Source organism: Oncorhynchus tshawytscha, linkage group LG14 (assembly GCF_018296145.1).
Source record: "Oncorhynchus tshawytscha isolate Ot180627B linkage group LG14, Otsh_v2.0, whole genome shotgun sequence".
Lineage (NCBI taxonomy): Eukaryota > Metazoa > Chordata > Actinopteri > Salmoniformes > Salmonidae > Oncorhynchus > Oncorhynchus tshawytscha.
In genome coordinates this window covers 11,012,981-11,040,126 of record NC_056442.1, presented here as the reverse complement: position 1 = coordinate 11,040,126, position 27,146 = coordinate 11,012,981, and the positions used below count along the sequence as shown (strand labels likewise).

The 27,146-nt window shown below is 42.7% G+C and overlaps 1 pseudogene; it reads left to right on the top strand.

Annotated features, from left to right (window-relative positions):
* Positions 1 to 2,392: 2,392 nt before the first annotated feature.
* LOC112267723 lies at positions 2,393 to 23,571 on the top strand (annotated as a pseudogene).
* The last annotated feature ends 3,575 nt before the right edge of the window (positions 23,572 to 27,146 follow it).

Sequence of the window (27,146 nt, the reverse complement as noted above, 5' to 3'; positions counted from 1 at the left end):
ATATAAATATTGACAAGTGAAAAGTAAGCCTACATTCATCAGTTTACATCAATGGTTTAGGTACAACACTGCTTGTCTGTTTGAATAAAAAAAAAGTACATTTTTGTACATTTTTTAAAATTGTACCTTTATTTAACTTGGCAAGTCAGTTAAGAACAAATTCAAATTTACAACGACAGCCTACCAAAAGGCAAAAGGCCTCCTGCGGGGACAAGGGGCCTGGGATTAAAATAAATAAATACAGTCGAAGTTGGAAGTTTACATACACCTTAGCCAAATACATTTAAACTCAGTTTTTCACAATTCCTGACATTTAATCCTAGTAAAGATTCCCTGACAGTTAGGATCACCACTTTATTTTAAGAATGTGAAATGTCAGAATAATAGTAGAGAGAATGATTTATTTCAGCTTTAATTTATTTCATCACATTTCCAGTGGGTCAGAAGTTTACATACACTCAATTAGTACTTGGTAGCATTGCCTTTAGATTGTTTAACTTGGGTCAAACGTTTTGGGTAGCCTTCCACAAGCTTCCCACAATAAGTTGGGTGAATTTTGGCCCATTCCTCCTGACAGATCTGGTGTAACTGAGTCAGGTTTGTAGGCCTCCTTGCTCGCACACGCTTTTTCAGTTCTGCCCACAAATGTTCTATAGGATTGAGGTCAGGGCTTTGTGATGGCCACCTCAATACCTTGACTTTGTTGTCCTTAAGCCATTTTGCCACAACTTTGGAAGTATGCTTGGGATCATTGTCCATTCGGAAGACCCATTTGTGACCAAGCTTTAACTTCCTGACTGATGTCTTGAGATGTTGCTTCAATATATCCACATCATTTTCCATCCTCATGATGCCATCTATTTTGTGAAGTGCACCAGTCCCTCCTGCAGCAAAGCACCCCCACACCATGATGCTGCCACCCCCGTACTTCACGATTGGGATGGTGTTGTTCAGCTTGCAAGGACATCCAGAGTGCATCAAACATGATTTAGAGCTTGTTTATGGAAAAAAAAGTTATTTCTGTATGTTGCAACTTGCTGAAAACTGTCCAAACAGTTCTATTTTTGTTTCATCAGACCAGAGAACATTTCTCCAAAAAGTACAATCTTTGTCCCCATGTGCAGTTGCACACCGTAGTCAGGCTTTTTTATGGCGGTTTTGGAGCAGTGGCTTCTTCCTTGCTGAGCAGCCCTTCAGGTTAGGTCGATATTGGACTCGTTTTACTGTTGATAGAGATACTTTCGTACCTGTTTCCTCCAGCATCTTCACAAGGTCCTTTGCTGTTGTTCTGGGATGGATTTGCAATTTTCGCACCAAAGTGCGTTCATCTCTAGGAGACAGAATGCGTCTCCTTCCTGAGCGGTATGACAGCTGTGTGGTCCCATGGTGTTTATACTTGTGTACTATTGTTTGTACAGATGAACGTGGTACCTTTAGGAGTTTGAACCAGATTTCCTTTGATTTTCCCATGATGTCAGGCAAAGACACACTGAGTTTGAAGGTAGGCCTTGAAATACATCCACAGGTACACTTCCAATTGACTCAAATGATGATCAGAGTCTTCTAAAGCCATGACATGATTTTCTGGAATTTTCCAAGCTGTTTCAACTTAGTTTATGTAAACTTCTGACCCACTGGAATTGTGATACAGTCAATAAGTGAAATAATCTGTCTGTAAACAATAGTTGGAAAAATGACTTGTGTCATGCACAAAGTAGATGTCCTAACCGACTAACCGACCAAAACTATAGTTTGTTAATAAAAAATGTGTGGAGTGGTTGAAAAACAAGTTTTATTGACTCCAACCTAAGTGTATGTAAACTTCCGACTTCAACTGTAAATACAATATAAATATAGGACAAAACACACATCACATCAAGAGAGACAACACTACGTAAAGAGAGACCTAAGACAACAACATAGCAAGGCAGCAACACATGACCACCCAGCATGGTAGCAACACAACATAACAACAACATGGTAGCAACACAATGTTTTTAACAGCACAAAACATGGTACAAACATGATTGGGCACAGTCAACAGCACAAAGGTCCAGAAAAGGTCAAAGCACAGTATTTTGTATGTGATGTTATCTAAAAATAAACAGTGACGTAAATGTGTTTTAAAGCAGCCATTACAAAATATTGGACGACTAAAGAATCACCTTTTATTTGTGGCAGCGTCATTTTTGTGAATCTAAATTCATTTGATGTTGTGTAATGTAAACAGTATGTTCTAGAAATGAATAAAAGCATACATTTAGTTTTCTACGTGACAGTTGAGATTTTGGTACCAGTTGTCCATCTTCTTGCTAACCATAACTATCGTTAGCTTGCTGGTTCTTCGATTTCAAGATTGGATTTTGTTGTGGTGTTGACAGCTACTGTAATTATGTCTACACAATCGATTTTTAAACCGGTGACCCACGTTCTTTTCGACATGGATGAATTATTATTAGGTTATTCACATACACTTTCTATATACACATAAGACGATCAAGCAAAACAGAATGTGACACGAATGAGCTACCTAGGCCTAGCATTCAGTAACGGCTCATTCATTCATGCGTGTTAACCATGGTGAAGCAAAATGAACATGTAACGCTTGCTATCCGTAAAATAATCTTTCTACAACCATAACACTCGCTAATCATTTCCATGTGCGGTCTTGCATAGTCTTCTGAATTTCGTGATTTAAATCTAGACTCCTTAGTTAAAAGCATCTGTTTCAGTAAAGAGCAGGGGGATGGGTGTGGGTAAATGTAACCATTAAAATGCATAGAGATTTGAATGCCTAAGGACTGACCATCCATGATATCAAAATGATAGATTAAACCATGTTTTAAAGCTAAACCGTTTGTTTACATTTCTGTTCTTTACAAACATTGTAGTAAAACAAAACGTATCATTTGGGTTCTGATGGGGTATGACAGTTGAACTAAGCTCGTGAGATAAGTTATATTCTTCCAGAATCAAAGGGTATATATCATTACTTTATAAGTCCAAAACTTGATCTAGCAACTAAGGATTTTAGCTTTAAGGTAAACATGTGGTGATAACATAGCTATTTAACTTTTATTTTGCACTGTTTTGAACTTGCAGATACAGAGAGGCTGTACACGATGTCATACCAGGGAGTACGCGACCGGTTTGGAAAGAAATACACCTGGGATGTGAATGGGTAAGAAAGCTATGGAGGCTTCCACAATTATACGAGACTCCCTAGAATGACCAATGACACCAGAGGAACTTTTCAGTGAGACTAGAAAAATACAGGAGAGGATACTTCCTTCAGCTCAAATGATGCAAGGTAACTAAGGTGTGTGTGTGTGTGTGTGTGTGTGTGTGTGTGTGTGTGTATGTGTGTGTGTGTGTGTGTGGTATAGTTGTAGTTTGTGAAAGTTTTTATAGTTACCATAACATGAACAAAATAATTTATTCTCACCTATGAAATATCCGTTTCTGATGAGTTTATTGACAAACAAATTTTAATCCCATGTTTTCATTCATCAGGTAGAATAGAAGATCAGCAGGCTTTGGACTTCATAGCGTAAGTTGAGTACCCCTGCTATAAGGCATGAGGCAGAGGGAGTGTGATCCTGGATTTGAACAGGGCTCAATTTGTTTGGATTTGTTAGTATTCACTGTGTGTAGGACTAACCAATGATGTGTACTGTACAGTACCAGTCAAAAGTATGGACACACCTACTCATTCAAGGGGTTTTCTTTTTTTTTTACTGTTTTCTACATCGTAGAATAATAGTTAAGACTCATCCCAAACCATCTCAATTGGGTTGAGGTCGGGTGATTGCGGAGGCCAGGTCATCTGATGCAGCACTCCCACACTCTCCTTCTTGGTCAAATAGCCCTTACACAGCCTGGAGGTGTGTTAGGTCTTTGTCCTGTTGAAAAACAAATAATAGTCCCACTAAGCGCAAAGTAGACGGGATGGCGTATCGCTGCAGAATGCTGTGGAAGCCCTGCTGGTTACGTGTGCCTTGCATTCTAAATAAATCACAGCCAGTGTCACCAGCAAAACACCCCTACACCATCACACCTCCTCCATGTTTCATGGTGGGAACCACACCCACAGAGCTCATCTGTTCACCTACTCTCCGTCTCACAAAGACACAGCGGTGGAACCAAAAATCTCACATTTGGACTCATCAGAGGACAGATTTCTATCGGTCTAATGTCCATTGCTTGTGTTTCTTGGCCCAAGCAAGTCTCCTCTTCTTATTGGTGTCCTTTAGTAGTGGTTTCCTTGCAGCAATTTGACCATGAAGGCCTGATTCACGCAGTCTCCTCTGAACAGTTGATGTTGAGATGTGTCTGTTACTTGAACTCTGTGAAGCATTTATTTTGGCTGCAATCTGAGGTTCAGTTAACTTTTATGAACAGATCCTCTGCAGCAGAGGTAACTCAAGGTCTTTCTTTCCTGTGGCGGTCCTCATGAGAGCCAGTTTCATCATAGTGCTTTATGGTTTTTGCGACTGCACTAGAAGAAATGTTCAAAGTTCTTGAAATGTTCCGTATTGACTGACCTTCATGTCTTAAAGTAATGATGGACTGTCATTTCTCTTTGCTTATTTGAGCTGTTCTTGCCATAATATGGACTTGGTCTTTTACCAAATAGGGCTATCTTCTGTATACCACCCCTACCTTGTCACAACACAACTGATTGGCGCAAATGCATTAAAGAAGAAAAGAAATTCCACAAATGAACTTTTAACAAGGCACATGTGATAATTGAAATGCATTCAAGGTGACTATATCATGAAGCTGGTTGAGAGAATGCCAAGAGTGTGAAAGCAACTTTAAAGAGTCTCAAAAATAAAATATATTTTGATTTGTTTAACACTTTTTTGGTTATTACAGTCGTGGCCAAAAGTTTTGAGAATGACACAAATATACAAGTCTGCTGCCTCAGTTTGTATGATGGCAATTTTCATATACTCCAGAATGTTATGAAGAGTGATCAGATGAATTGCAATTAATTGCAAAGTCCCTCTTTGCCATGCAAATGATCTGAACCCCCCCCAAATTTCCACTGCATTTCAGCCCTGCCACAAAAGGACCAACTGACATCATGTCAGTCTGGCGGCAGGAGATCACTCTGTCATGCTGATTGAGTTCGAATAACAGACTGGAATCTTCAAAAGGAGTGTGGTGCTTGGAATCATTGTTCTTCCTCTGTCAACCATGGTTACCTGCAAGGAAACAGGTGCCATCATCATTGCTTTGCACAAAAAGGGCTTCCCATGCAAGGATAATGCTGCGAGTAAGATTGCACCTAAATCAACCATTTATCTGATCATAAAGAACTTCAAGGAGAGCAGTTAAATTGTTGTGAAGAAGGCTTCAGGGCACCCAAGAAAGTCCAGCAAGCGCCAGGACCGTCTCCTAAAGTTGATTCAGCTGTGGGATCGGGGCACCACCAGTACAGAGCTTGCTCAGGAATGGCAGCAGGCAGGTGTGAGTGCATCTGCACGCACAGTGAGGCGAAGACTTTTGGAGGATGGCCTGGTGTCAAGAAGGGCAGCAAAGAAGCTACTTCTCTCCAGGAAAAACATCAGGGACAGACTGATATTCTGCAACTTCTCCCAACCATCCAGGAACAGTTTGGTGATGAACAATGCCTTTTCCAGCATGATGGAGCAGCTTGCCATAAGGCAAAAGTGATAACTAAGTGGCTAGGGGAAAAAAACATTGATATTTTGGGTCCATGGCCAGGAAACTCCCCAGACCTTAATCACATTGAGAACTTGTGGTCAATCCTCAAGAGGCGGCTGAACAATCAAAAACCTACAAATTCTGTCAAACTCCAAGCATTGATTATGCAAGAATGGGCTGCCATCAGTCAGGATGTGGCCCAGAAGTTAATTGACAGCCTGCCAGGGTGGATTGCAGAGGTCTTGAAAAAGAAGGGTCAACACTGCAAATATTGACTCTTTGCATCAACTTCATGTAATTGTCAATAAATGCCTTTGAAACTTATGAAATGCTTGTAATTATACTTCAGTATTCTATAGTAACATCTGACAAAAATATCTAAAGACACTGAAGCAGCAAACTTTGTGGAAATTAATATTTGTGTCAGTCTCAAAACTTGAGGCCACGACTGTACATGATTTCATATGTGTTATTTCATAGTGTTGATGTCTTCACTATTATTCTACCATGTAGAAATTGTACAAATAAAGAGAAACCCTTGAATGAGTAGGTGTGTCCAAACTTTAACTGGTAACCAGGAGTGGAGAAGCTCATCCACCATCTCTGTAAACACAACGTGCCCATCGCCATAGTGACAAGCTCAGTAGGCCTGACGTTTGTGATGAAGACCAGTCATCACAAAGCCTTTTTTGACTTGTTCAGCCACATCATCCTGGGGGATGACCCCAATGTAAAAAAACAGCAAACCTCAGCCTGACTCCTTCTTGGTGTGTGCCAACAGGTTCACTCCTCCTGTGCCTCCAGGCACGGTAATAGGGACAGTAGCCTACAGTGGGTAGTGGAGTAGACTATTGCCCTATACTTGCCTCATGAATAAATAAGCTAAGCATAAAATAACCAGCCACAATAAGAGAGACAGACCAGTAGACACTCTTAGATACTCTCATACACACCTAGTAATGCTAGTAATGTTAGAGGGGGAAAGCAGCCCGAAGGTCACCAATTCTTACCAATCATGGCTCAGATGCTATAAATGATAGGAAATGGGACAGGGTAGTGGACAGTGGGCTGGCACAACTTATAACGCTGAAAAAGAGCAACCCCTAAAAGTTGTACACCAATTCCGTTGTTTTTCATTTGTTACTTAGTATATACATTCGTAGGCTAATCATTGACCAGATAAACTAAATTGTTTTTATTGGAACCTGTGGAATTGCGTTTATACAGTACCTCCAAGAAAGTGGGTTACCTCTTAAGCCCATAACCAATTCTGTTGTTAGGAAGGTTACCAAGGCTAATGTCATCCTGTCATGCTTCAATGCCCCAGCTATCACCTGTTCTTAAGACATGTCAAAGGAATTATTATCTAGATACTGACTAACTGACTGATCGACTGTAGCAGATCCAAACTAGGCTATCGAATGTTTAGCTTCTATTTATAAGAACCTATGGAATTTAATTTATTTACACATCCAGAAAGTGAGGGAAATGATTAAGCCTATAACCGACTTCATACTCTCTCATTCATTTCCATTTTCAATGCCAATGTTTTGGCTTATTAAGGGTAGCTGTAAGTAACAGATCTGTGTTGTCAACACCAGCCATGAAAATACCCCCAACACTCCCACAATACTGAGGAATCACACTGTGTACATTCCCGAATGGCACCCTATTCCCTTTTATAGTGCACTACATTTGACCAGAGCCCATAGTGCACTCGTCAAAAGTAGTGCACTGTACAGGGAATAAGGTGCTACTTGGGATGCAGCCACAACCATGTTTAATCACCTTCCTGCCATGCCTGTTTGAGCAAAGCCACCTATGAAATAGGTCTACAATCATTAGGGTTAGAAGACTACATTCAGTTATTTTTACAGAGAGCTATCAAATGGAAAATGGGAACCCGAAAAGAGAGGTTAATAGCTTTGGATTTGTTGTTTTCCTTTTTGAGGTAAATGAATCTCCGTAACAGGTGCAGGGCTGTAGATTTTTCTGCAAATGGATCTGCTGCAGCAGTAGCCTTCAATACTTGTCGGCCTGCTTTTTTTTAATCTTGGAGGCTTCCAAACATACCCAGTTAGAACGTTTTTCTTGATGAGATATGGAACTGTGGCTGAGAGGGGAATCGGTTCAGTGTTTAGTGGAATAACGAATTATGATGCATCACAACCTGGCTCCGCTCTCCGTGACAGTTTTGACTAAGCACAGAGGGAGAGAGAGAAATAGGGAGGGAGGGGACAAATTGCGGTTCAGGATTGCAAGGAGGAGACAGGAGAAAGACAGAATGCAATAAAAAGAAAAAGGGGAAGGTGTATTAACATTGTGTTCGCAGATTCTCTCCTACCCCCAGATTAGTAGAAGCAGTGATGAATTTACAATGAGTTGAATTCATTGTAGTGAGGCATTTCACAGAAACTGCAGCGAAGTCGGGCTTAGGTGATACATTTGAGTTGTATTTTTTTGTTGTCCTTTTTACCTCTAAAATGTAAGCATTATTTTAAGCTTTCCCTACAACTGGACATGTTCGATAACAGTCATGCAGTGAAATTTCAATCCATTTCTCAGGATGCATTTGTCTTCTGGTGCTTTAAAGGTTGCTGTTTATATCAACGTTATTGGGAGGAAGGTTTCCTTGGAATACAGGCATGAAGTGACGTGAGGCATTTTGAGGGCCATAATGATGCTATGCAACACTGCAGGTAATACGCCTGGCAGACTGCTTAAAACCCTCTCACAAGTGAGTAATGTGCCCAGCCCAGTACTCTGTCTCTATGGTGACCAAAGGCAAGGAAATAGTCCTCTACCTCCTCCATTTTTCACTTTCTCCCCAGCACTAAAAAATACTATGACATAGAGAGAGTGGGGAAAGGGAGGGAGGCCGAGGGAGATAGAGAAAAGGTTTTCACTAAAGGTGTGTGTGCTCAGCCTACCAACTAAGATTAATGAAGTAGGGTGCAATTTGGGACATACATTGAAAGGCAGGGAGAACAGTAATTCCGCTACCATTAATCATAAATGACCTTACACCAAGGAAAGGTTTATAGCACCAAAAACGGTACAATTAGGACATGAAATGAACTTGTGTAAAATGAAATAGGCCCATTATAGCATGGATCATCTTAAAGATATTGAAAGAGAGACTGTTGTTTAACTGTTGTAGGTAGTTGAGTTACATACTGAATTATGTGCATGGGAAAGAGTCGTGCCTTACTTAAAGGCCAATGTCTTCACACTCCTACTGAGTCTAATAACCCTGTGTAGACTATAGTAAAAGAAACACAACCAACCTTATTTAAAAACAGTGAGGTGACAATAGGTTTCAGAAAAGACCCACTTACATCCCAAATGACAATATATTCCCTCTTCATGCAGTACTTTTGACCAGGGGCCATATGGCTCTGGTCAGAATTAGTGCACTGTGTAGGGAATAGGGTGCCATTTGGGACTAAGTCACAGAGAGGCTCACACAGAGGGTGTAAAGAGTCAGTACAGAGACTGTATTGACTCCAGAGCTTGGATCTGTAGCTAGCCTAGATAATGATATTACAACAACAACAACAACAACAACAACGCTGATTTAGGGACAACCAGTCGCCTCGGCTACACCCCCGTATTTTATGGGCATTTCAACTATCGGGACCCAGTGGGCCTCTCTGCAGTGCAGATGCACCAACCACATAATAAATTGTAACTGCTGCTATAATCCCAAAATAGACACATTATTCAATATTTCTCAACCACATAGTCCATTTTTTAAATTGTATTCTTCAATTTAGCTATCACAGTGCGAACTGTGATGCATTTGTTGTGCCCAGTGTGTTTGGTGCTGGTGGATTGAAATGGTCAGGGACTAAAACAGGCTTGATCTATCTATCTGAATAGTGAAGGCTGTGCTATTCTACAGCCCTAATGATGTTCCTTATGAACAGACAGTCCCATGTGCTTTGACGGAGAAGGTAGGGCCTCGCTGCGAGTAAAAATGTTTTTAAAAACAGGAGTGTTTTTTTAATATCAGCTCTATGAAATATTCAATACTTGAGCTTTGAAGTTCTCTGCAAAAAAATATTATGGACACAGTGGTGCTTTAAGAGGTCAGAAGGTCTGTTCTTAATAGCAGTAGATGTAATTCCGCTTGCCCTATACTCAGCAGTAATGTGCTTGTTTAGGTTTTTATGTCTAGCGCCACATTTTAGTGGCCTAAAACCCTGCGAACTCCCATTCATTTCAGATGCACAATATTATTTGATTTGTTAAAAGTCCTTTCTGAACACAGACTTCCGTGTTCGTTTTTCACTGAGCCTGTTGGGTCCTTTTCTGTCCATACCAAATCAGGAACGGGGAGAATACATTGTCAGTGGGTCTGTCTGAGTTTATGAGGAGCTTTAACAGTATTGATCACTCCTTTTATTCTGTTGGAAAGAAATGCCAACACTGGCATGGAGATGTAAGATTTACGGACAGACACTCGGTCAATGGGGATTTTTATGAGCTCCCGGGGAGTGTCACTGTCACAGCCGGTATACAAGTTAAAGGCTATTTCCTGGGGGTATAGTTCACTGAAATATAATGGTTTGCTAATGATTTTCTTATCTGGAAGGTAGTTGTGGAAGGATGGTGCGGGAGAGAATTGACTTCACTCAATCATCAATAGGTATGTCTTTACCTTGACCTTCTATTTCCGCCATTTCTAGATAACGTGACCCTTACCTAGGGTTATTTATGAAGTCTACCTCTTCCATAGCCTGCATGTATCCTAAGTCTTTCAAAACCTAATCTCTCTCAACCGATTCCGGGCGCTCCGCAAGCACAGTGGCATGTTAGAAGAGACTATCCTAAATCTAGTCTTTTTCTGAGTAAAAGATGAAAACGGGTCCTCACTCCTCAGACACCAAATGAAAGCTATTCCGCACCTGTCTGCCATCCGGCCTTAAAATGACGAACATCTGACTGACCTCTCCATGTGATTTTCCTCATAGTTGACCAAACCACTCATTAGCCTTGTGAAAGCAGCCCTCTGGAGGCCAGTGGATTGCCCTGTTATGCGTTTATACTGTGCCCTCCAGGGTTGCATCCCAAATGACACCCTATTCCCTTTATAGTGCACAACTTTTGAGTGCACTCCAGAGCCCTATGGACCCTGGTCAAAAGTTGGGCACTGTAAAGGGAATAGAGCGCCATTTAGGACGCAAACCTCCATGACCTCCAGATTTTAAAATAATGGCCTGCATTTCCTGTTTCCTGTGTATAACAAAGTACCCCATAACACAGATGATGAAATGTTACACATCCCTGTAGTCAGCCTGCCCTGGGCTTAGATGGTTTAGAAGAGGTAGCAGGCAATCTATCACTGTCTCTTCACTCACTCAACAACCCACGTTGCCGACTCGAATATACACACTCGCACAACTCCTCACTGTGTGATGTGTTAGTTTCAGGTATTTTCTTGCTAAGGTACCGTTCATCAAGTTTGAGAATGCATCAGTCTGAGACCGACTGTTTGATGTATGAACACGCTGCACTACCTACCTTATTGCATTACGCTCAGACCAGATTGGTGTCGGAGCAAGACGAGAGGCAGAAGGATTGTTTTATTAACCCGACATAAACAAAACATCAACTGCTCTGGTTAAATATTGAAGGGAAAGAGACTGTACAGACGCTGTTATTTCAGTGAATGGCTGTGTGACTGTGACAAGCCCCGTCTTAAAGCCGTGCGAAAGTTAACAGACACACAGGCACTCTTTGTGTTGACATAGTTGGTTTGCCTTGTCGTGTCAGACGTTGACAAAAGCGACAAGGGAAGTAATATGTTGGAGCAGAGGATCAGCCTCTTTAGGATATAACACCTGAGGAAAAAAGAAAATGATTTGTTGAATGGATCACTGTCAAACAACTGTGTGTGTCAAAATTCCATTCAAAATACGTTTTTGTTTTATCTCCCTTCCTTCCAGGAACATAAAAATGACACAAAATGACATAAAAAAAGACACAATAAAATAGAAAATGACACCGTAAAGGTAGTATTTAGTAGTAGTATTTATTGGGATCCATACAGGAGGAAAAAAACACAACTAAAATACATAATATACATAATCTGCCTCTGTCTCATGCTTCAGGAACAGGAGATGTCTCCTGCCCTATGAGCCATTCTGACTCAGACAAGCCGTGGCTTGTGCAAAGCCACCCACCTACATCATTCAATACACAACATAGTGCAAATTACAATCCAAAATATATCAAAATGGCTCTCTTCACAGTCCCCGTTGTGCCGTAAGGGGTTCTTTTATCTGTTTTTTAAATATTTTTTAAATCTGTTTTTATTGCTTTCTTGAGTTACCGGAGGTGGCAGAGAGCTCCATGTTGTCATGGCTCAATTAATACTGTGCGTTATCCCAGCCTCTGTTTTGGACCTGGTGACTGTGAAGAGACCTCCTGGTTGCGTGTCTCGTGTTGTACCGATGAGTGTCCGAACTGTGTGCCGACTGCTTGAACAGACAGTTCAGTACCTTCAACACATCGATATCTCGCACAAAGACCGATAGTGATGCAGTCAGTCTCTCCTCTACTCGGAGCTAGGAGAGATTGACATGCATGTCACTGACATTCGCCATCTGTGTACATCTACATGCAATTACGTGCTGCTCTGTTCTGGACCGACTGTCATTGACCTATGTCCCTCTTTGCCACGACTGGGCAGTAGTCCAGGTGCGGCAAAGGCCTGTAGGACCTGTCTGGTCGACTGAGATGTCAAGAAAGCAGAGCAACACCTCATCATGTTTTAGTAACCATTGAGTCCATATGATTTTACCATGATTCTGTAGCTTGCTATCTAGGGTTACACCCAGAAGTTTAGTCTCTTTAAGTTGCTCAATCGCCACATTATTCAATAATAAATCTGGAGGAGCTTTAGGGTTGAGTGAGTGATTTGTCCCAAAAACAATACAACAACAGTACCAGCCTATTGCTAGTTACCCATTTTAAAACTGACTGGAGCTCTATGTTAAGTACTTATTTTACTGTCGTAGCCGACATACACTGAGTGTACAAAACGTTAGGAACACCTGCTCTTTCCATGACGGACTGACCAAGTGAATCCAGGTGAAAGCTACAGTATGATCCCTTATTGATGTCACTTAATCAGTGTAGATGAAGGGGAGGAGACAGGTTAAAGAAGGATTCTTAAGCCTTGAGACAGTTGAGACATGGATTGTGTGTGTGCCATTGAGAGTGAATGGGCACTCCAAAGGTCATTGGAGTCATGGGCCAGCGTCCCTGTGGAACGCTTTTGACAGCTTGTAGAGTCTATGCCCCGACGAACTGAGGCTGTTCTGAACTGAGCCTGCATCTCAATATTAGGAAGGTGTTTTGAATGTTTTGTACTGTTGCCCAGTTTCTGCGTTGTTGTGGGTTTGTTTGTGTGTGTATATTTCAGGATGGCTTCCTGGATTCCAAAGCAGCTGATTGGTCGGGCCCATCACTAAATGGAGCTCTGACTCCGGCCTCTTGTCAGGGGATAGAGCTTGTCTGCAATTACCAACTCCTGCAGCTTGAAAAGCCAGTGTTCCTTTGTTAGGTGAGAAAACTTCTTTGTATATGCTGTGTTGGTTTTTGGTCTGGTAAATGTGTTGAAAGTGTTTTGTAGCTGTTCCTGTAGAGGTATGTGTATACCATAGTACCTAGTGTTTTTGGATTATTTGAAATTGTTCACTAAGTTTGAATTATTCTGTTTCATTTGTTCTCAGGGGGGGAAGTCACCTTAGGAGTGTTTAGGCAAGAGGCCTGTAGCATTTACTCTGTCTATGCACACTAGGTAAGACCTGGGCGAACCACCCCCTGTATTTTGGTTAGTGTGCCAGGTGGTAGGAGAGGGGGAACTTTAACTTTCTTTGCTTTGGTTCCTTCCAGACCCGTTTCCCCACCTTACCGTGTGAAGGAAGAATAAATTCCCTGTAAACGGTAATATTCTCTCCCTCTTTCATCCTTACCCGCACCTACAATCACATACCTTTTTTCACTCCACAGGCAATTGAGTTGTAGCAGGGTGTTGCGTTCCCTCCTCCGAGAGGCGTCCGTGACAGTATACTCAGTGTCTATTCTGTGGAAGGTTGTTTAATAGAAACAGAAAACAATGGCCCAAGCCAGCTGCCCTGCAGTACACCGCACTCCACTGAATTTGCATTAGAGAGGTTTCGATAAAATAAAACAACGCTGTGTTCTATTAGATGGGTAATTCATGATTGAGGGGATGCAAATCCATAACACTTAAGTGTTTTTCTTTCAGCAATAGGTTTTTATCAATGATGGTCTAACAAAACCGCTTCTTACTACCAATTTCTTTCATCCAATCATAAGTCATTTGTGTTAGTGCCGAGCATGTTGAGTGCTCTTCCCTACATGAATGCTGAAAGTCTTCTTCATGTGTTTTCTGTGAAATACCTTTTGAGCTCCACTATACCTTCCTCTCCTCATTCATCTGTGTGTAGATTTAGTAAACCCAGCTTTATTTCCTAGTTTCCCTGGTCCATGTCTAGGTTGAGTGCGTATGGCGACTGTGACCTATGGTTCTCTGCTTCTCCATCTGGGCTGAATGACTCATCTAATGAGGCTTCCCCAGGGACTGACCATGCTGCCAGGTCAAGTCTATGTGACAGATCCAGACCCTGCTCTCTGTTTACAATAGCATGAGCCTACTGTCTAGCAGCAAGCCTACACACTCATCTGCCATAACATACAGTCCATATGATTCCGTAACATAACACACAGTACATATGATTCCATCATATAACATCCTTACACTACATGACCAAAAGTATGTGGACATACTCGTCGAACATCTCATTCCAAAATCATGGGTGTTAATATGGAGTCTGTGCCCCCCTCTTTGCTGCTATAAAAGCTTCCCCTCTTTCCGCTAGATGTTGAAACATTGCTGCAGGGACTTGTTTCTATCCATCCACGAGCATTAGTGAGGTCGGCACTGATGTTGGGCAATTGGGCAATTGGCTTGCAGTCGGCGTTCCAATTCATCCCAAAGGTGTTCGATGGGGTTGAGGTCAGAGCTCTGTGTAGGCCGGTCAAGTTCTTCCACACCGATCTCGACAAACCATTTCTGTATCTACCTCGCTTTGTGCACGAGGGCATTGTCATGCTGACACAGGAATTTCCTTCCCCAAACTGTTGCCACAAAGTTGGAAGCACAGCATCGTCTAAAATGTAATTGAATGCTGTAGCGTTAGGATTTCCCTTCACTGGAACTAAAGGGAAAACAGCCCCAGAGCATTATTCTTCCTCCACCAAATTTTACAGTTGGTACTATGCATTTAAGCAGGTATCGTTCTCCTAACATCCGCCGAACCCAGATTAATCCACCGGACTGCCAGATGGTGAAACGTGATTCATCACTCCAGAGAATGCGTTTCCACTGCTCCAGAGTTCAATGGTGCCGAGCTTTACACCATTCCAGCCAACGCTTGGCATTGCGCATGGTGATCTTAGGCTTATGTGTGGCTGCTCGGCCATGGAAACCCATTTCATGGAGCTCTTGACGAACAGTTCTTGTGCTGACGTTGCTTCCACAGGCAGCTTGGAACTCGGTAGTGAGTGTTGCAACCGAGGACAGACAATTTTTTTTGTACTCAGTGGTCCTGTTCTGTGAGCTTGTGTGGCCTATCACTTCGCGGATGAGCCGTTGTTGCTCCTAGACATTTCCACTTCGCAATAACAGCACTTGCAGTTGACCGGGACAGCTTTAGCAGGGCAGCACTTTGTCGAACTGACTTGGAAAGGTCGGAAAGGTGGCATCCTATAATAGTGCCACGTTGAAAGTCACTGAGCTCTTCAGTAAGGCCATTCTACTGCTAATGTTTGTCTGTAGAGATTGCATGGCTGTGTGCTCGATTTTATACACCTGTCAGCAATGGGTGTGGCTGAAATAGCAGAATCCACTCATTTGAAGGGTTGTCCACATACTTTTGTGTATATATAGTGTATCTGATTAAATCACATAACATACACCACCGTTCAAAAGTTTGGGGTCACTTAGAAATGTCCTTGTTTTCCATGAAAACACATGAAATGAGTTGCAAAATCAATAGGAAATATAGTCAAGACTTTAACAAGGTTAAAATAATTTTGAATGGAAATCAAGATTGTCTCAAAAGATTTCACCCCATGCTTCCTGAAGCACCTCCCACAAGTTGGATTGGCTTGATGGGCACTTACATACCATACGGTCAAGCTGCTCCCACAACAGCTCAATAGGCTTAAGAACCGGTGATGATCCTGGCCACTCCATTATAGACAGAGTACCAGCCAACTGCTTCTTCCCTAAATTGTTCTTGCATAGTTTGGAGCTGTGCTTTGGGTCATTGTCCTGTTGTAGGAGGAAATTGTCTCCAATTAAGCGTCGTCCACAGGGTATGGCATGGCGTTGCAAAATGGAGTGATAGGCCTTCTTCAAGATCCCTTTTACCCTGTACAAATCTCCTACTTTACCACCACCAAAGCACCCTCAGACCAGAACATTGCCTCCACAATTCTTGACAAATGGCGTCAAGCCCTCTTCCAGCATATTTTCATTTTTTCTGCATCTCAAGAATGTTCTTCTTTGTAATCCGAACACCTCAAACATAGATTTGTCTGTCCATAACACTTTTTTCCAATCTTCCTCTGTCCAGTGTCTGTGTTATTTTGCACATCTTAATCTTTACTTTTAATTGTCCAGTCTGAGATATGGCTTTTTCTTTGTAAGAAAATATATGGCTTTTCCAGCATCCCGGAGTGGCATCTTCACTGTTAACGTTGAGACTGGTGTTTTGCGGGTACTATTTAAGGAAGCTGCCAGTTGAGGACTTGTGAGGCGTCTGTTTCTCAAGCTAGACACTCTAATGTACTTGTCCTCTTGCTCAGTTGTGCACCAGGGCCTCCCACTTCTCTTTCTATTCTGGTTAGAGCCAGTTTGCGCTGTTCTGTGAAGGGAGTAGTACACAGCGTTTTACGAGATCTTTCTTGGCAATTTCTCGCATGGAATAACCTTCATTTCTCAGAACAAGAATAGACTAACAAGTTTCAGAAGAAAGTTATTTATTTCTGGCCATTTTGAGCCTGTAATCGAACCCAGAAATGCTGATGCTTCTTTAATCAGCACAACCATTTTCAGCTGTGCTAACATAATTGCAAAGGGGTTTTCTAATGATCAATTAGCCTTTTAAAATGTCAAACTTTGATTAGCTAACACAACGTGCCATTGGAACACAGGAGTGATAGTTGCTGACAATGGGCCTCTGTACACATATGTAGATATTCCATAAAAGATCTGCCGTTTCCATCTACAATTGTCATTTACGACATTAACAAATGTCTAAACTGCATTTCAGATCAATTTGATGCTATTTTGATGGACGAAAAATGAGCTTTTCTTTCAAAAACACGGACATTTTTAAGTGACCCCAAACTTTTAAACCGTAGTGTACAGTAGTGTACATACTTATGACTCAGTCACATAACATGCGTCCATATGATTAAAACCCATTCTCCAGTCCCAGTCTCTCTGAGGGAAACTTTTCTCTCCTTGTTCTAAGTGTCCCGTGATAGTCCTGTAAACTATTAAACGTCCTGGTCCGTTCTGCTGAAGTAGTTGCTGCTGGCTCCCAAGCAGGCCCTGGATCTGCTCCATAACAACACTACGCTGTGTCCTGTCATCTCCCCTTAATACACCGTTGTAAAGGGAGTGTGTGTGACGTGCTGCTGAGCTGGCTATTCACAGTAGTCTTGGCACCAGCCACTGTAGTCTGATGTGCGTCCCTAATGGCATCCCATTCCCTACGTAATGCACTACTTTTGAGAAGAGCCTGGTCAAAAGCAGTGCACTATGTAGGGAATAGGGTGTCATTTGGAAAGTATCCCCACACAGAGTGAGGAGAGTCTCCCCCTCTTCTCTTGTGTTGTGGCATTGACTGCCTTGGGTACACTGTGAATACAGATTAAATTGGTTCTGATGAATGTTGCATGTGTTTGGGTGTATGCCTCAGGACTGGTTGTTAATCTTCCATGGGGATGGCTGTTGGAGGCCTGCATGGTGAACGACTTTGGGTTCTCTGTCTGTTCTCCGTTCACTGTTCCCAATGCATGGAATAGCAGGCCTGTAATTCAACAATAAAATGTAGATTTTTGAAGCAAACTTCTTTGGTCCTAACAATGAGTGGGAGAAAAGACCCTTGACCCTTTATAAGGCAAATCAACACCCCAATCTCTCTTTGCTGCTGTGACTTGTAGCCTGGTCACAGATCTACTTGTGCCCTTGCAAACTCCATTGCTCATTGTCAAGCCAAACATGTTTGGCATGACAATGAGTGACAAGGAGTTGGCATGATCATCTGAGTGCCAGTCTGTTTGTGCTATGTGCCTTCCTCCTGTGCCAAATGCAGTGCATTTGAGTCCTGTTTCCCTCTCGTCCAATTACAATGCAGCCATTGAACACTGATTTAAGGTTAATTTGCCTGGCTCGTTGCCTAATTCAGAGTCTTAGTTGCTCCCAATTAAGGGGCATTACCTAGCGAGGGACCCTCGGTAGCCTTGCTGCTCTGTGTTTCCATACTTATTGTCCCCCTCCTAGGCTACTTCTAGGCAAGAGTCAATTAGTCAAATCTTCTAGAGTCCTCGAGTCGGCTTCTATTGTTCCACCTGGGAACCTTTAAGTTATTTTAGTTCCATTTAAGAATTAGAGAAGAGACTGACTGGTAGTCAGGGCATTTCCGAAGCTGCTAGGTCAATCTGGTACAATTAAATTGCATTGTCTGTCACCATTAGTGTGTGAGGTAAGTCAAAGGCAAATTGGAGGGAAATCATGTAGAAGAAAGAACATTGCAGAAAATAGTGCAACTGTGTGATTCTTTTTGTGCACTCATTCAAATTATAGGGATTGATTGAACCTTGAATTAGGTAGAGTGGCGGGAGACGTCTTTGGAGGGGGTGTTTTGTTTGAAAAGCCAGGAAGCATAGCTATTGAGGTTCAAAAAGCGCAGGATGTCGGAAGTTCCCAATGAATAAAAAGGAAGCTCTGGTCACTCAGTTCTTTGTCCATTCTTCTCAACACTGCTTCCATATTGGCTTTTCATTCGTATGCTGCCTCTATTCATGCATCTGTGACGCAAAAGTAACAGTCAGAATCATACTGTGGGTCACCTCACCTCAACACGAGTTCTTCAGTATGAGAGCCTTTAAACCAGACATGTTCAGCCTGCCGGCCTATGACTGAGCTCCATCTGCTTCCTGCTCAGGACTGAGAACCTTCAATTCACCCCTTCTTTTTACCCCCTATTTCCACCATTTAGCCCAATCAGAGCAATGTAATGATGCTAATCACAATGCTGATCCAAATTATGCAATGATGCTGAATTTGATTGTTACTTGGAACTGTGATCAAGTTGTTGTTAGTCAAATATTGATATTCTTGCTTTGGCCAAATAATGAGAACGGCTGAGAATAATGGTTGAATTGAACATATTGAGATGTCTTTTTTTTTTGTCTGAACCTTTTACATAGGTTGGTATTTTAAGCAACTCGTTGCCGATCAGTTTGAAGGCTTCTATTGTGATATGGGGTGCATCCCAAATGGCACCCTATTCTCTACATGGTGCACTACATTTGACCCGAGTCCAACACAGTCATTCTAGGTAAAGATGTATCAGTCTCTGAGTCTTAATGTCCTTGAACAGCTTTCTTAACCAACTGGAGATGAAGCTGTTGGATTCTCCCTCTTTTCCCCGCGTCATACCTTTTGCCACTCGTCTTCGAGCGGCGCCTATTGAAATGCCAAAGACACTTTTCCCAGCTTGGATGTGTAATCCAATAAAGATGGCGAGAGAAATCTTCAGCTCTTTCATCTTCACTCATGTTTGCCTCAGCAGTGCTGCTGGAATTCACATGTTTTCTTCTTCCCTGAGAAAACCCCTGAAACGACTGAACACAGGAGTAGAGTTACTGAGCGCTAATGCAGAGCCCTGTTCCCTCACCTCCCTCAGGCTGTTGAAATAGGATTTCACTGCTGTAGTATCCTTCCGTCCACTAACCTTCTTCCTCCTCCCGGCCTCCATGCATCCCTGGCCTTTCATCCTCAACTTGGGCTAATCTCTGAGGCTTTTCCTCTTCTGCTCCTCATCACTCAGCCATTTTACAAGTAATTTACCCCCTCATGCCCTGAAGAGTGTGTGTGTGTGTGTGTGTGTGTGATTGTGTGAATATACACTGAGTGTACAATACATGAGGACCATGACTTAGACAGACCAGGCGAATCCAGGTGAAAGCTATGATCCTTTATTGATGTCACTTGTTAAATCCACTTAAATCAGTGTCGATAAAGGGGAGGAGGCGAATTGAGGCTGTTCTGAGAGCAGAAAAGGGGGTGCAACTCAATATTAGGAAGGTGTTTTGTACGCTCTGTGTATATGCATGTGTGTGTCTGTACATTATGTGTGTACTTACGCAATAAGTGTGATGTGTTAGAACATCATGTCTGAAAAAATGTAGTGAGTTCAGGGTATGATTGGTACATAATGGCCATTGCCATTTGCCACAGTCTAAAGGAGTTACATTTTGCGGTTGGAAATGCATTTTCTTTGTATCTAATAATTTACTACAGAGAAATGTTTTATTGTGGTAAATGGTAGTAGCTCAATGCAGATACAGTGTTCACCAGTATTGTTGTAAAATGCACATGGAGTTACCAAGTGGGCATTCAACATTCAACATGCATTTTCAATTGTGTTTCTGTGAAATACACTGAAAAGTCCATCGGTGTACCGTTGCTATTCACAAAGCATATTGTCCTTTTGTTGTGACACAATAGCGCTTTCTCTTCTCTTCTGCTAGCATTCATCCTCCCCCTCAAGATCTATGACTACGCTGGTGAGCAGACACAGAGAGAGAGGTGCTTGGTCCGCCCAGGAGCAGCCTATTGGCTACGTCTCATCTGGGCAACCAATCACCACCGGTTTACCTTCATGATCCAGCCACTGCCTGCCTAGGAAAAGCACTATAGCCAATAACGGTGATATCAGAGCTTACTCTTCCACCTGTAATGCCAGTCCGCCCGAGTGCTTGTGACTAGAAGTGCCCCAATGGCTCCTCTCTCTCCTAGGAAATTAGCAGTCTCTACATCTACTGCCAATAACTATTATTTTATCCCTCCCTACAGACCTTTCAACTCTCATTCTGCCAGAGACAAAGTGAGGGGGAGAGAAACCGAGAGGGAAGTGAGAGCAAGTGAGGGAGGGGAGAGAGGGTAGCTAACATGTTTCTTAGGTTCGTCTTCACAATGTGCCGGGGAGGGCAGAAGAGGGACCGTGAACCCCCATTCATCTTCAATGTCAGTTGGTTTTCTATACATCAATTTTATCAGACACTCAGACGAGTGTCCCTCAACAGGGGAAGTTTTAAAAACAGACATTGTATGGAATGACCTCATTTTAGAATGTTATAATAAAGCTTTTCTTTTGTTTTCATCCTCTTACTGGCTGACAAGCCCACTGGTTGAAGCTCAATGAGAAAGCTCCTCTGATAACGGCAGACAGTCCTTGTACATTTTCACTGTCGTGCATTATCAAGAGATGCACAGTATGTGGTGGCTGTCATTAAAAAAAGCATAAAGCAGTTATGTCTTTCCTTCAAGGGATTGAGACAGTCATCGTTAATGTGATAAAACACCTGAGAAAATGAAAGCAATGGATTAAATAGACACAGAGACTTGTGCATTATTGCTTTGGGATATACTCATAAAAGTCATTGATTTCAGTTATTGATAGAAGCAAGGGCCAACAAACTGTTTAGGGTAAACATTTGGGTGCCCATATTCACATCAGAGTAGGAGTGCTGATCTAGGATCAGCTTCCCCCTCATATTTGTTATGATCTTTAAGGCAGAACTGATTCCTTCTCAGTCTCTGAGACTTTGTGATTATAGGCCTTGGTCCTCAAGATATTTCTTATCCAAAAGTTCCAAGTTCGTATTGAACAACATAGAAAACCATTACTATGCAAAAGAGCAGTTCAGCGGTTGAGGAAGCCATGTGCCAAGTCATGAGGCTGACTTTGTGAACGGAATTAGTTCATTGGAGTAGCATTCCATGATAGTGACAATAAAGAAAAACCTCTTTGTTTGTTCTTACTGACAAGAAAATTCTAAACAAATAACTGCACTGTGTGCAAGGTGGGTCACTCCCAAGACGACTTCAAAACAGATTTGGTGTGCAGCAGTTAGGCATACTTTGGATGCTGTTTTTGCTTATCTTTGGATTGCAGCCTGCATTTGAGTCGGGCAAAAGAAGGGGAGCACAAAAGAATGCTTGATCTGATTGAAAAGCTCTTTATGGATGCAGTTGATCCATTGTCATATTCCCACTCACTAAGTCCACTACCTTAAAGGACAAATCCACACATAAAAAGGTATTTATTTCATTAGTCCACTGTTGATACAGTGCCAACATGTTTAGCATTTTAGCAGTCAAGTCTTCAACATATTGGACTTTCGGGAAGCAAAGTATCACTTGCGCATGATGATCAGTTTTGCGTTTTACACTTTTCCTTTAAAACTGTGGGCTTGGGAATATGAAAATGGAGAAATGTCATTCATCGGGAGTTCTTCAATCAGATCTTGGCATCCAAAGGATCTCGTGGAGCTCAGATTGAGATATGAAAGACTGAAAGACTCTGCTGGCCAAGAGGAGCCGGTCTTCTGTAGCAGTGGATATGGAGATGAGTGCTTTGCGATCTCTACAAGACCAAACAATCCTTCAAAGATGCAAATATATGGGGCTACACCTCATGGTTTATGCATTATTGCATGATGTTATTACACGAGCAGGTAGCTTGTTACAAATGACAACGTCGGATACACGTCTGTGCATGCAAGGAAACAATAAATGTTTTAAATAGAACAATGAAATACTGATTAATCTATTTGATATGAAGTGAAATGGAACTAGAAATGTTCATCCTTCCCCTGGTTTCTCCCTCCGAGTCCCTTGTGCTATTTTGGGATGTGAGCGCAAACCTGGAACATTTGGTTTTTCATTTGAAATTCATTGCAACATTCAATTTAACCATATCAAATGTTAATACCGTCGTATGCTTGTAATTTCATCCATTCTGCACATACTAATTCATCTTGTGAAGTGATTCATTATTTAGACTTTAATCACACTCGTTTGATCGTTCTTCACAGTGTGCCACCAGATCATAACAATAAGATAGGATTAGTCTCAAATGGCACCCTCTGTTTCCTGTATAAGGCACTATTTTTGACCAGAGCCTTGGTCACAAGTAGTGCTGTAACGCTCGTCGGAAGAAGTGGACCAAGGTGCAGTGTGGTACGGGTTCATGATACTTTATTTAATCTGAACACCAAACAAAACAACAAAAGAACAACGAACGTCACGTTCTGAAGGCTACACAGAGCTAACAAAAAACAACATACCACAACCTAAGGTGGCAAAACATGCTGCCTAAGTATGATTCCCAATCAGAGACAGCGATATACAGCTGTACCTGATTGAGAACCATACCCGGCCAAAACATAGAAACACAAAACATAGAATGCCCACCCAAATCACACCCTGACCAAACCAAATAGAGACATAAAAAGGCTCTCTTAAGGTCAGGGCGTGACAGTACCCCCCCCCCAAAGGTGCGGGCTCCGGCCGCAAAACCTGAACCTATAGGGGAGGGTCCGGGTGGGCATCTCTCCACGGTGGCGGCTCTTGTGCAGGATGTAGACACCGCTCCCCCTCTGGCTCACCCCACTTTGGTGGCGCCCCTGGTGCGGGGACCCTCGTCGCCGGCCCCAGACTGGGGACCCACATCGCCGGCCCCAGACTGGGGACCGTCGCTGGAGACTCCGGACTGAAGGCTGTCGTTGGAGGCTTCGTGCCATGGATCATCACTGGAGTCTTCGTGCCATGGATCATCACTGGAGGCTTCGTGCCATGGATCATCACTGGAGGCTGCGTGCCATGGATCATCACTGGAGGCTGCGTGCCATGGATCATCACTGGAGGCTGCGTGCCATGGATCATCACTGGAGGCTGCGTGCCATGGATCATCCCTGGAGGCTGCGTGCCATGGATCATCACTGGAGGCTTCGTGCCATGGATCATCACTGGAGGCTTCGTGCCATGGATCATCACTGGAGGCTTCGTTCATGCAGCAGGCACAGGACTCACCAGGCTGGAGAGACAACCTGGAGGCCTGGTGCGTGGAGCAGGCGCAGGATATATTGGGCCATGGAGCCGCACCGGAGGTCTGGAGCGCAGAGCTGGCCCAACCCGTCCTGGCTGGATGCTCACCCTAGCCCGGCAACTGCGGGGTGCTGGCACAGGACGTACTGGGCTGTGGAGACGGACCGGAGACACAGTGGGCAGAGCCGGCGCAGGATATCCTGGGCCGTAGAGACGCACTGGAGGCCAGGAGTGCTGAGCCGGCCCCATCAGTCCTGGCTGGATGCCCACTCTAGCCCGGCCGATGCGGGGAGCTGGGATATAGCTCACCGGGCTGTGAACGCGCACTGGAGACAACCTGACTCCCCGTGCCACCCCCCCCCCAAAAAATTGGGGGGCTGCCTCTCGTGCCTGCTTCGTTGCCGTGACTCCTGGTATCGTTGTAGTTCCTCCCTCGCTACTTCTGCCTGTTTCCATGGCAGGGTCTTGTCCCCTGCCATAACCTGCTCCCATATCCAAGATGTCCTCCACTCTCTCTTCTCCCGGGCCCAGGATCCCTGCTCCTCCTGGCCACGCTGCTTGGTCCTTTGGTGGTGGGAAGTTCTGTCACGACCGTCTGAAGGAGAAGTGGACCAAAGCGTAGCGTGGTGAGCGTACATTTCTCTTTATTTGAATGAATGTCGCCAGCAAAACAAGAAACAAAGAAAACGACCGTGAAGCTTACAAGGGCTATAGTGCCACTAAGAAAGACAACTTCCCACCACCTAAGGTGGTAAAACATGCTGCCTAAGTATGATTCCCAATCAGAGACAACGATAGATAGCTGTCCCTGATTGAGAACCATACCCGGCCAAAACATAGAAACACAAAACATAGAAATAAAGAACATAGAATGCTCACCCAAATCACACCCTGACCAAAACAAATAGAGACATAAAAAGGCTCTCTAAGGTCAGGGCGTGACAAGTGCACTATAAAGGAAATAGGGTGTCATTATGGACCTAGGCATAGAAATAGGCTGCACGTGTCAGTAGTCATTTTCACATGTGGGTTGAAAACAAAGACTAAGGAAGATGAGACGACTCGTATAGTCTGCCTTGACAAACGGAACTTCAGATATTATAGTTGTCATCACAGCTCACATTTTGCTAAATCTTTGCGTAGGAGGATAGAGTTGAAGGAGGTGCCACATGTTGCACATGGCATTGGAGCCACCTTATATGAATGTATACGATCATATAATACATGGCAACAACACATCTCTTTTTCACAGTTCACCAAATAACAAACGCCCACCCTAAAGCTAAGAGTAAGGATCAGATTTTTGTTTCAGTTACAAATGCAAATAAATCCTTGTCCAGTAGATGCAGTGGTGTAAAGTATTTAAGTAAAAATACTTTAAAGTACTACTTAAGTAGTTTTTTTAGGGTATCTGTAGTTTACTATTTATATATTTAACAACTTTTACTTCACTAGATTCCTAAATAAAATAATATACTTTTTACTCCATACATTTTCCCATAACACCCCAAAGTACTAATTCCATTTCGAATGCTTAGCAGGACAGGAAAATGGTCCAATTCAGGAGAGCATCCCTACTGCCTCTGATTTGGCAGACTCACTGAACACATGCTTTGTTTGTAAATGATGTCTAGTGTTGGAGTATGCCCCTGGCTATCCATAAATGTAAAAACAAGAAAATGGTGCCGTTTGGTTTGCTTAACATAAGGAATTTGAAATGACTTATACTTTTACTTTTGATACTTTTGATAAGTATATTTGAGCAATTACATGTACTTTTGATGCTTAAGTATAGTTAAAACCAAATATTTTTATACTTTTTACTCATGTAGTGTTTTACTGGGTGACTTTCAATTTTACTTGAGTCGTTTTCTATTAAGGTATCTTTACTCTTACTCAAGTATGACAATTGGGTACCTTTTCCACCAGTAGCTGTGACTACCGAATAATGCTCTCTCCGATGCCATATGTAGTGTAAGCTATTGAAAAACATGTGCATATCATATTTTGTGTAGTGGAACACTTATATTTATGAGAAGGTATACAGTAGTTATGTACATACAGTGTTAACAGATGATTTCTTCTTCAGATTATCGATGCACCTCTCCTCTCTATCTTTAGTTCAGGAACACTAACAGAAACACTGACAAGTGGGCTTCAACCGTCACAGTACGAAAGTTACAAACCAGCACTAGTCTCACCGAGGAGCCCCACAAACAGTCTGCGCGCTGTCTGGTGGTAAGACTAGATCCCCTATCTTTGCATGTAATCAAATACTCACAAACCTTTTTATACCTAACCGCCCCCCGTCTCCATCTCCTCATCCATAGATCTCTCTAAGAAGAAGCCACATTAAAAGATATGTAAGCAACTGAAATGTAAATGCATTTAGGGCTCAAATCCATTTAAGGAGTTTAAGCAGTGCAGTAAAGAGTCCTCTGGGCGCCGTTAAAAGGGCCTCTGGCGCCTGAATGTACAACACGTCAGTAACACCGGGCTGCCGCTTACCCCTGATATACTGCATTATGGATGTGCATCAGTTTGCCTACTGTAAGTTCCACTCAACATCTATTCATGTGTAAATGTGTAAATTCCCAATCTGGCCATCAAACCATCACGGTCTCTAACAATCCCCAGTTTACAATTGGCTCCTTCATCCCCCTCCTCTCCCTTGTAACTATTCCCCAGGTCGCTGCTGCAAGTGAGAATGTGTTCTCAGTCAACTTACCTGGTAAATAAATAAATGCACATGTTGGTGGGGTGTGTGTGTATGGACACGCGTGCATGTGGACTACACATGAGTATTTATACACATGCGCACGCAAACACAACGACAGAGGTTTCACACACACTCACTATACAGTGGTTCCGAATCGTGTGTGAGTGTTCTACCACAGATCATATGTGCTGTACAGTGTGGAAATATAGCAGGTCGCTAACAGTCTTGTATTCACTCCCTTCCCCTGGGGCCTGGGGTAGACTGTAAGTGATGCCCCCATAGCCTGTCTGTCTGATGGGCATGCAGGACACAACTCTGCTGGCTGGACAGAATGAACAGAGACACACACACACACCAGAGATGTGGGAGATAGTCGCTGTCCCTGGTGCTGAAATCCCAGAGGATCTTAGGTGTTTTTGGTCTAATTGCTATGTTTGTTTCAATAAATCTTCAAAAAGATTTATAATAAAACACATCTATGAAAGAACAAAATGAGTCTGCTAAACCTTTGAACAAATGTTTTTT